Source organism: Lagenorhynchus albirostris, chromosome 15, assembly GCF_949774975.1.
Source record: "Lagenorhynchus albirostris chromosome 15, mLagAlb1.1, whole genome shotgun sequence".
Classification (NCBI taxonomy): domain Eukaryota; kingdom Metazoa; phylum Chordata; class Mammalia; order Artiodactyla; family Delphinidae; genus Lagenorhynchus; species Lagenorhynchus albirostris.
In genome coordinates this window covers 49,976,778-49,985,733 of record NC_083109.1, presented here as the reverse complement: position 1 = coordinate 49,985,733, position 8,956 = coordinate 49,976,778, and the positions used below count along the sequence as shown (strand labels likewise).

Sequence of the window (8,956 nt, the reverse complement as noted above, 5' to 3'; positions counted from 1 at the left end):
TTCAACACTGTACTGGAGGTCTAGCCAGAGCAATTAGTCAAGAAAAATAATTAAAAGGCTTTGAATTGGAGAGGAAGAAGTAAAACTATATTAACAGATGATATAATCCTATAATATAGAAAATTCCAGCAATCCACAAAAATATTACGGGAGCTAATAAACTAATTCAGCAAAGTTGCAGGGTATAAGATCAACACACAAAAATCAGATGTGTTTCTATACCTGCAATGAACAGTCTGAAAAAGAAACTAAGGAAACAATACCACTTATAATAGCATCCAAAAGAATAAAATACCCAAGAATAAATTTAACCAAGGAGGTAAATGACTTGTACACTGAAAAGTACAAAACATTGCTGAAAGAAATCAAGGAAAACATAAATACAGTGAAAGGCATCCATATCCATGGATTGATGACTTAATACTGTTAAGATGACAATACTAACGAAGTGTCTACAGAGTTGAAAAAATTCCAATGATCTTTTTTATAAAAATATAAAGACCAATCCTTGAATCCATATGGAATTGTAAGAGGCCCTAAATAATGAAAACAATCTTGAAAAAAGAATAAAGCTGACAAACTCACACTTCTGATTTTAAAACAGTACAAAGTAATCAAAACTGCTCATGGCACAAGGATAGACACACAGACCAACAGAATAGAATGCTGAGCCTAGAGAAAAACCCTTGCATGTATGGCCAAATGGCCTTTGACAAGGGTGCCAAGACCATTCAATGGAAAAAGGATAGTCTTTTCAACTGATGCTGGGAAAAATGGATCTACATGCTAAAGAGTGAGCTTGGGTCCTTACCTCACACCATATTCAAAAATTAACTCAAAATGGATGAAATACTTAAATGTAAGAGCTAACACTATTACAACTCTTGAAAGAAAACATGGTTACTCTTCATGACCTTGGAGTTGGCAGTGGATTCTTAGGTATGATGCCAAAAGCAAGAGCAACAATAACCCAAGATAAATTGGACTTCATCAAATTTAAAACTTTTATGCATCTAAAGACACTATCAAGATGTGGGACATATATACAATGGAATATTATTCAGCCATAAAAAGAAACAAAATTGAGCTTTTGTAGTGAGGTGGGTGGACCTAGAGTCTGTCATACAGAGTGAAGTAAGTCAGAAAGAGAAAAACAAATACCATATGCTACCAAATATATATGGAATCTTTAAAAAAAATGGTTATGAAGAACCTAGGGGCAGGACGGGAATAAAGACACAGACCTACTAGAGAATGGACTTGAGGACACGGGGAGGGGGAAGGGTAAGCTGTGACAAAGTGAGAGAGTGGCATGGACATATATACACTACCAAACGTAAAATAGATAGCTAGTGGGAAGCAGCCACATAGCACAGGGAGATCAGCTTGGTGCTCTGTGACCACCTAGAGGGGTGGGATAGGGAGGGTGGGAGGGAAGGAGACGCGAGAGGGAAGAGATCTGGGGATATATGTATAGCTGATTCACTTTGTTATAAAGCAGAAACCAACACACCATTGTAAAGCAATTATACTCCAATGAAGATGTTTAAAAAATAAAGACACTATCAAGTTTGGGGTTAGCAGATGCAAACTATTACATATAGAATGGATAAACAATAAAGTCCTTCTGCATAGCACAGGGAACTATTTTCAATATCCTGAGATAAACCATAATGGGAAAGAATATAAAAAAAGAACATATATGTATAAATGAATCACTTTGCTGTACAGCAGAAACACAGCATTGTAAATCAACTATACTTCAATTAAAAAAAATAAAAACAAAGACGCCATAGAGTGAAAAGATGACCCACAGAATGAGAGAAAATATTTTCAAGTCGTATATCTCTAAGACTCTACTATCCAGAATATATAAATAACTCTGACAACTAAGCAACAAAAAGACAAACATCCCAATTCAAAATTATTTGAATGGACATTTCTCCAAGGAAGACATACAAATGGCCAACAAGCACATGAAAAGATGCTCAAAATCCTTAATCATAGAAATGCACATGAAAATGCACACAATGAGATACCACTTCACACCCATGAGGGTGGCTATGATTTTTTTTAATGGAAAAAAAAAACAAGTGTTGGCAAGGATGTAGGAAAATTGGAAACTTCGTACATTGCAATTGGTAATGCAAAATGGTGCAGCTGCTATGGAAAAGTCTAACAGTTCCTCAAAAAGTTAAACGTTGGGTCAATTACCATACGAACCAGCAATTCTACTTCTAGGTATATATCCAAAAGAACTGAAATCAGGGACTTAAACAGATACTTGTATGCCAATGTTCACAGCATCATTATCCACAATAGCCAAAAGGTGGAAACAACACAAATGTCCACCAACAGGTGAATGGATAAACAAAGCACACAAGGGAATACTATTCAGCCACAAAAAGGAATAAAGTATCAGCACACACTACAGTGTGGATAAATCTTGAAAACATTATGTCCAGTAAAATAAGCCAGACACAAAAGGTCACCTGTAATATGATTCCATTTATAAAAATATCTAAAACAGATAAATCTATAAAAATAGAGAGCTTACTAGTGGTTGCCAGAGGCTGGGGGGAGGGGAGAATGGGGAGTGACTGCTAATGGTACAGGGTTTCCTTTTGAGATGATAAAATATTTTGGAACTAGATAGAGGTGATAATTGCACAACACTGTGATATATTAAATGCCACTGACTGTTTACTGTAAAATGGTTAATGTCAATTTCTTCTCAGTTTTTAAAAATAAGCCTTCTGAGTGTCCTGAGACCCTGCCCCAGGGGGCTGGGAGACCTCACACTGCCAAGATCTAGTGAGAACAGTTGGGGTGGGGGAGGGGTGGTGAGACAGATAAAGTGCTTCATCCCTTTTTTGCTAAGCGCATAGGGCTGGATTCACTTAAGGCTAAAACATGAGGCTCTGATTAGCCAGTGGGATGGAAGGTGGGCTTCCAGAGCCAGCATGTGACACATGGGCACTCTTTTAACTGATGGTCTTGGAAAGACAGTCACACATGCAACTACCAATTAGACGAGGAAAAACTCTGAGCAAGTGAAAGGGCAGCCGTGGCTACGTGATGTGGGTGATTCTTTTTTTTTTTTTTTTTTTTTTTTGGTGTTACGCGGGCCTCTCACTGTTGTGGCCTCTCCCGTTGTGGAGCACAGGCTCCGGACGCGCAGGCTCAGTGGCCATGGCTCACGGGCCCAGCTGCTCCGCAGCACATGGGATCTTCCCGGACCGGGGCACGAACCTGTGTCCCCTGCATCGGCAGGTGGACTCTCAACCACTGCGCCACCAGGGAAGCCCAGTGTGGGTGATTCTTAAACCTATATCTGGAGGGCTTTCTGCCTGAGGCCGCCTGCCCCACCCTCACCCAGATCAGCTTCTTAGCAAGGCCCTGGGACATAGTTGGGGTCCTGACCCCTCTCCCCACAGGTGTGTGACCACCTCATCCACCAGGACTGACCTCACTGGGTGGACAGCAGCTGACCCTGCCTCTGGGCAGTGTGGCTCACTGTTCTAGGGGTCATACCTGTCTAGCTGTTCCGCATGGTCCACGCTGTTACAGCTTTATCATCGATCCCGGTACCTCACGGTCTCAGCCCCCACTTCTCATAACTGCCTTGACTATCTCTGGCCCATTGCTCAAAACAAGCTGAAGTTTCTTGTTAGTTCTAATACAGGCAGACCTCATTTTATTGCACTTCACAGAAATCAGTGTTTTTTACAAATTGAAGCAACCCTGCATCAAGTCTGTGGTGCCATTTTTCAACAGCATTTTCTAACTTCAGGTCTCTGTGTCACATTCTAGTAATTCTCTTAAAAATAATGAAAATGTTTGAAATATTGCATTTGTGATGGTGCTATGTGATCAGTGATCTTTGATGCCACTATTGTAATTGTTTTGGGCACCATGAACTGTACCCATGTAAGACCATGAACTGAATGGATAAATGTGTGTGTTCTGACTGCTCTACCAACCAGCCATTCCCCCCATCTGTCTCCCTCTCCTCAGGCCTCCCTGTTCCCTAAGACACAGCAAGATTGAAATTAGGCCAATTAATAACCCTACAGTGGCCTCTAAGTGTTCAAGTGAAAGGAAGAGTTGCATGTCTCTCACTTTAAATCAAAAGCTGAAGATGATTAAATTTAGTGAGGAAGGCATGTCAAAAGTCAGGGTAGGCCAAAAGCCAGGCCTCTTGCACCAAACAGCCAAGCTGTGAATGCAAAGGAAAAGTTCTTGAAAGAAATTAAAAGTGCCACTCCAGTGAACACATGAATGATAAAGTGAAACAGCCTTATTGCTGATATGGAGAAAGTTTTAGTCTAGATTGAAGATCTAACTAGCCACAACATTCCCTTAAACCAAAGTCTAATTCAGAACAAGGGTAACTCTCTTCAATTCTGTGAAGGCTGAGAGAGACAAGGAAGCTGCAGAAGAAAAGCCTGAAGCTGGCAGAGGTTGGTTCGTGAGGCTGAAGGAAAGAAGCCATCTCCATAAAATAAAAGTTCAAGGTGAAGCAGCAAATGCTGATGTAGAAGCTGCAGCAAGTTATCCAGAAGATCTAGCTGAGATCATTAATGAAGGTGGCTGCACCAAACAACATATTCAATGTAGACGAGACAGCCTTCTATCAGAACAAGAGGCCATCTAGGACTTTCACAGCTAGAGAGGAGAAGTCAGTGCCTGGCTTCAAAGCATCAAAGGACAAGCTGACTCTCTTGTTAGGGGCTAATGCAGCTGGTGACTTTAAGTTGAAGCCAATGCTTATTTACCATTCTGAAAATCCTAGAGTCCTTAAGAATTATGTTAAATCTACTCTCCTATGCTCAATAAATGGAACCACAAAACGTGGATGACACATCTGTTTACAACATGGCTTACTGAATATTATAAGCCCACTGTTGACACCTACTGCTCAGAAAAAAAAAAAAGATTCAAAATATCACTACTCATTGACAATGCACCTGGTCACCCAAGAGGTCTGGTGGAGGTGTACAATGAGATTAATGCTATTTCCCTGTCTGCTAGCACAGCATCCATTCTATAGCCCATGGATCAAAGAGTAATTTTTGATTTTGAAGCCTTATTATTTAAGAAATGCATATCATAAGGCTATAGCTGCCATAGATAGTGATTCCTCTGATGGATCTGGGCAATGTCAACTGAAAATCTTCTGAAAAGGATTCACCATCCTAGATGCCATTATGAACTTTTATGATTCATGGGAAGAGGTCAAATTATCAACATTAACAGGAGTTTGGAAGAAGTTGACTCAAACCTTCATGGATGACTTTGAGGGGTTCAAGACTTCAGTGGAGGAAGTAATTGCAGATGTGGTAGAAATAGCAAGAGAACTAGAATTAGAAGTAGTTTCTAAAGTTACTAGATGTAACTGAGTTGCTTCAATCTCATGACAAAACTTTTAATGAATGAGGAGTTGCCTCTCACGGATGAGCAATAAAGTGGTTTCTTGAGATGGAATCAACTTCAGTGAAGGTGCTGTGAAGACTGTTGAAATGGCAACAAAGAATTTTAAATATTACATGAACTTAGTTGATAAAGCAGCAGCAGGGTTTGAGAGGATTGACTCCAATTTTGAAAGAAGTTCTACTATGGGTACAATGCTATCAAACATCATTGCATGCTACAGAGAAATCATTCATGAAAGGAAGAGTCAATCAGTGTGGCGAACTTCATTATCTTATTTTAAGAAATTGTCACAGCCACCTCAACCTTCAGTAACCACCACCATGATCAGTTAGCAGATATCAACATCAAGGCAGGACTCTCTACCAGGAAAAAGACTACAACTCACTAAGGCTCAGATGATGATTAGCATTTTTAAATTAAGGTATGTATGTAACATTACTCTTTTAGACATAATGCTATTGCACACTTAATAGACAACACTACAGTGTAAAGGTAACTTTTTTTTTTTTTTTTTTTGCGGTATGCGGGCCTTTCACTGTTGTGGCCTCTCCAGTTGCAGAGCACAGTCATCCAGACGCGCAGGCTCAGCGGCCATGGCCCACGGGCCCAGCCGCTCCGCGGCATATGGGATCCTCCCAGACCGGGGCACGAACCCGCGTCCCCTGCGTCGGCAGGCGGAATCCCAACCACTGCGCCACCAGGGAAGCCCCTGTAAAGGTAACTTTTATGTGCTCTGGGAAACCAAAAAATCATGTGATTTGCTTTATTGGGATGTTCTGGAACCAAAACCCATGGCATCTCCGAGTTGTGCCTGTAGTTTATGTGCAAATAGTGGACGGTATCGTTTCTCTTCTTCCTACCTGAGGCTCTTTGCCTTTTTGGTTTTTTGGGGGTTTGGGGTTTTTTTTTTTCGGCCACACCACATGGCTTGCAGGATTTTAGTTCCCTGACCCAGGGATCGAACCTGGGCCCTCAGCAGTGACAGCACAGAATCCTAACCACTGGACCACCAAGGAATTCCCTCTTTCTTGTCTTCTTGTGCTAGCTTCCAGGTTGAGGCCCACCATCTCTTACGACGTCTTGTCTTTTTTCTAACCTAGAAGTTGTCCCTTTAAAAAATCGCACCACAGTGAGCTAGTCTACTGCAAAAACCCTTTGGCTGAAACCATGTAAAAATGCTGGGGAAAAAAATAAATTTTGTTTCTGAACTCACAAAAAATATATAATGCAGTGCAAGAAGAGAAGCTGAAAGCCAGAACAGTGCACCGCAGGCTGCAGGAAGAGGCACCTTGTCCTGATGACATGGGGACTCCCAACAAAGACCTTTCCATAAAACTAGAACCCTTTCAGGGCCAAAACATTAGACAACAAAATCAATGAAACCCAATTTGGTTCTTTGAAAATATCAGTAAAAGGGATAAACTAGCTACAATGATCAGACAAAAAGGAGACAGAACACAAATTACAACATCAAGAAGGAAAAAGGGGACATCACTACAGATCCTATAGACATTGAAAGGACAATAAGAGAATATTGTGGACATTATTCTAATAGACTTGACATCCTAGTTGAAGTGAAAAAGAATTCCATGAAATATACACATTACTAAAAGTGACTCACAAAGAAAGAGAAAACCCAAACAGCCCCATCACAATTAAAGAAATTGAATTCATAATTTAAAATCTCACAAAGAAAACTTCAGACCGAGATGGCCTGATTGGTAAGTTCTATCAACATTTAATGAAGAAATGATGGCATTCTATACAAACTTTCAGAAAATAGAGGAGGAGGAAACGCACACTACTGATCAGAATATAAAAAGGTATGGGACTTCCCTGGTGGCTCAGTGGATAAGACTCCGTGCTCCCAATGCAGGGGGGCCAGGTTCAATCCCTGGTCAGGGAGCTAGATCCCACATGCATGCTGCAACTAAGAGTTCGCATGCCACAACTAAGGAGCCAGCAAGCTGCAACTAAGGAGCCCACGTCCCACAACTAAGGAACTAGCGCAACCAAAGAAAGAAAGACTATAAAAAGGTACAATCACATGAAAAACAGTTTGGCATTTTGAAAACATTAAACATGTACTACCATATGACCCAGCCATTCCTCTCCTAGGTATGAAAACACAGAGACCTTTAAGCACTGTTCTTAGCCGACCTATTCATAATAACCAAAGAGCTGGGACCAGCCCAGGGGTCCATCAGTAGGCAAGTGGATGAACCCATTGTGTTGTAAACATGCATGTAAACATGCAAATAATTCTTAGCAATAAACAGATCAAATTATTGCTACACATTTGAACCTCAAAAACATGCTGAGCTAACAAATCCAGGAACAAAAGAATATACACCATATGATTCCATTTATATAGGACTCTAGGGAGGAAAAAAGTCCCAGTCAATCCCTCCCCAACTCCGCCCCGGCTAACCATTGACCTGTTCTCTGTCCCTGGGAAGTGGAACAAGGGAATATCTGCGGGGGCTGGAAATGTTCCATATCTTAATTGTGTGGTAGGTACCTCAGTGTACACATTTGTCAAAAACCATCAAGCTGTACACTTAAAATAGGTGCATTTTGTTTCATGTAAAGTACGACTGACTCTCTGCACAAAGCCCTGATTTGTAGTATTTTTTAATTTCCATGATCTAGACACTCCCACCACATCACTCAGCCCAGAGCTGGGAAGGGGTGTGCATGGTCAGTCTTGTGCAGCAGTACAAGCCAGCTCTGGCACAATACCACTTGTCCCTCAGTCAAGTTGGTCTTGAAAAGAAAACAAAGAAACCCTGAAATATCATTACGGCAGGCTAAAATAAATAAGACTTTCAATACCAAGTGTTGATGAAGACACAAAGCAGTGGAAATGCCGGTAAAAGCATAGATTGGCGATATCTATTAAAAGTAGACACTTGGGCTTCCCTGGTGGCGCAGTGGTTGAGAGTCCGCCCGCCGATGCAGGGGACATGGATTCGTGCCCCGGTCCGGGAAGATCCCACATGCCGCGGAGCGGCTGGGCCCATGAGCCATGGCCGCTGAGCCTGCGCGTCCGGAGCCTGTGCTCCGCAACGGGAGAGGCCACAACAGTGAGAGGCCCACGTACCGCAAAAAAAAAAAAAAAAAAAAAGTTGACGCTGTACATACCCAGGACCCAGCTGCGCCATGCCTGGGGCGTCCACAACAGAAGTGTGCACTACAGGTCACAGCAGCACTGTTCACTAAAGACCAAACACCCATCAGGAGTGAAGAGGTGGACGGGGGTCGTGCACTCACACAACGGGACACTTAACTGCACTCGGATACACGCCTCGTGACTTCACTTACAGTACGACGCTCACAGGCAAGCGGTGCTAAGTGCAGGGTTGTGGTCACGTTGGGGGACACCGACCTTCAGCCTCTGAACATTTTCTGAGCTCACATTTTGTGGACTTTTGTATGTGTTCCAATCCACAATTAAAACGTTTTTGACAGAAAAATCTGTTTTCATCGTTGAGTGTCAGACCCTTTACACTGTATTTAT

At 41.8% G+C, this 8,956-nt stretch overlaps 1 non-coding gene and 1 pseudogene across 1 annotated transcript; one reads left to right on the top strand and one right to left on the bottom strand.

Annotated features, from left to right (window-relative positions):
• The first annotated feature begins 3,982 nt into the window (after nucleotides 1–3,982).
• On the top strand, nucleotides 3,983–8,525 carry LOC132506237 (tigger transposable element-derived protein 1-like; annotated as a pseudogene).
• TRNAD-GUC (transfer RNA aspartic acid (anticodon GUC)) lies at nucleotides 6,379–6,452 on the bottom strand. The gene has a single exon. It is a non-coding gene; the product is annotated as a tRNA-Asp (tRNA).
• Nucleotides 8,526–8,956: the final 431 nt, after the last annotated feature.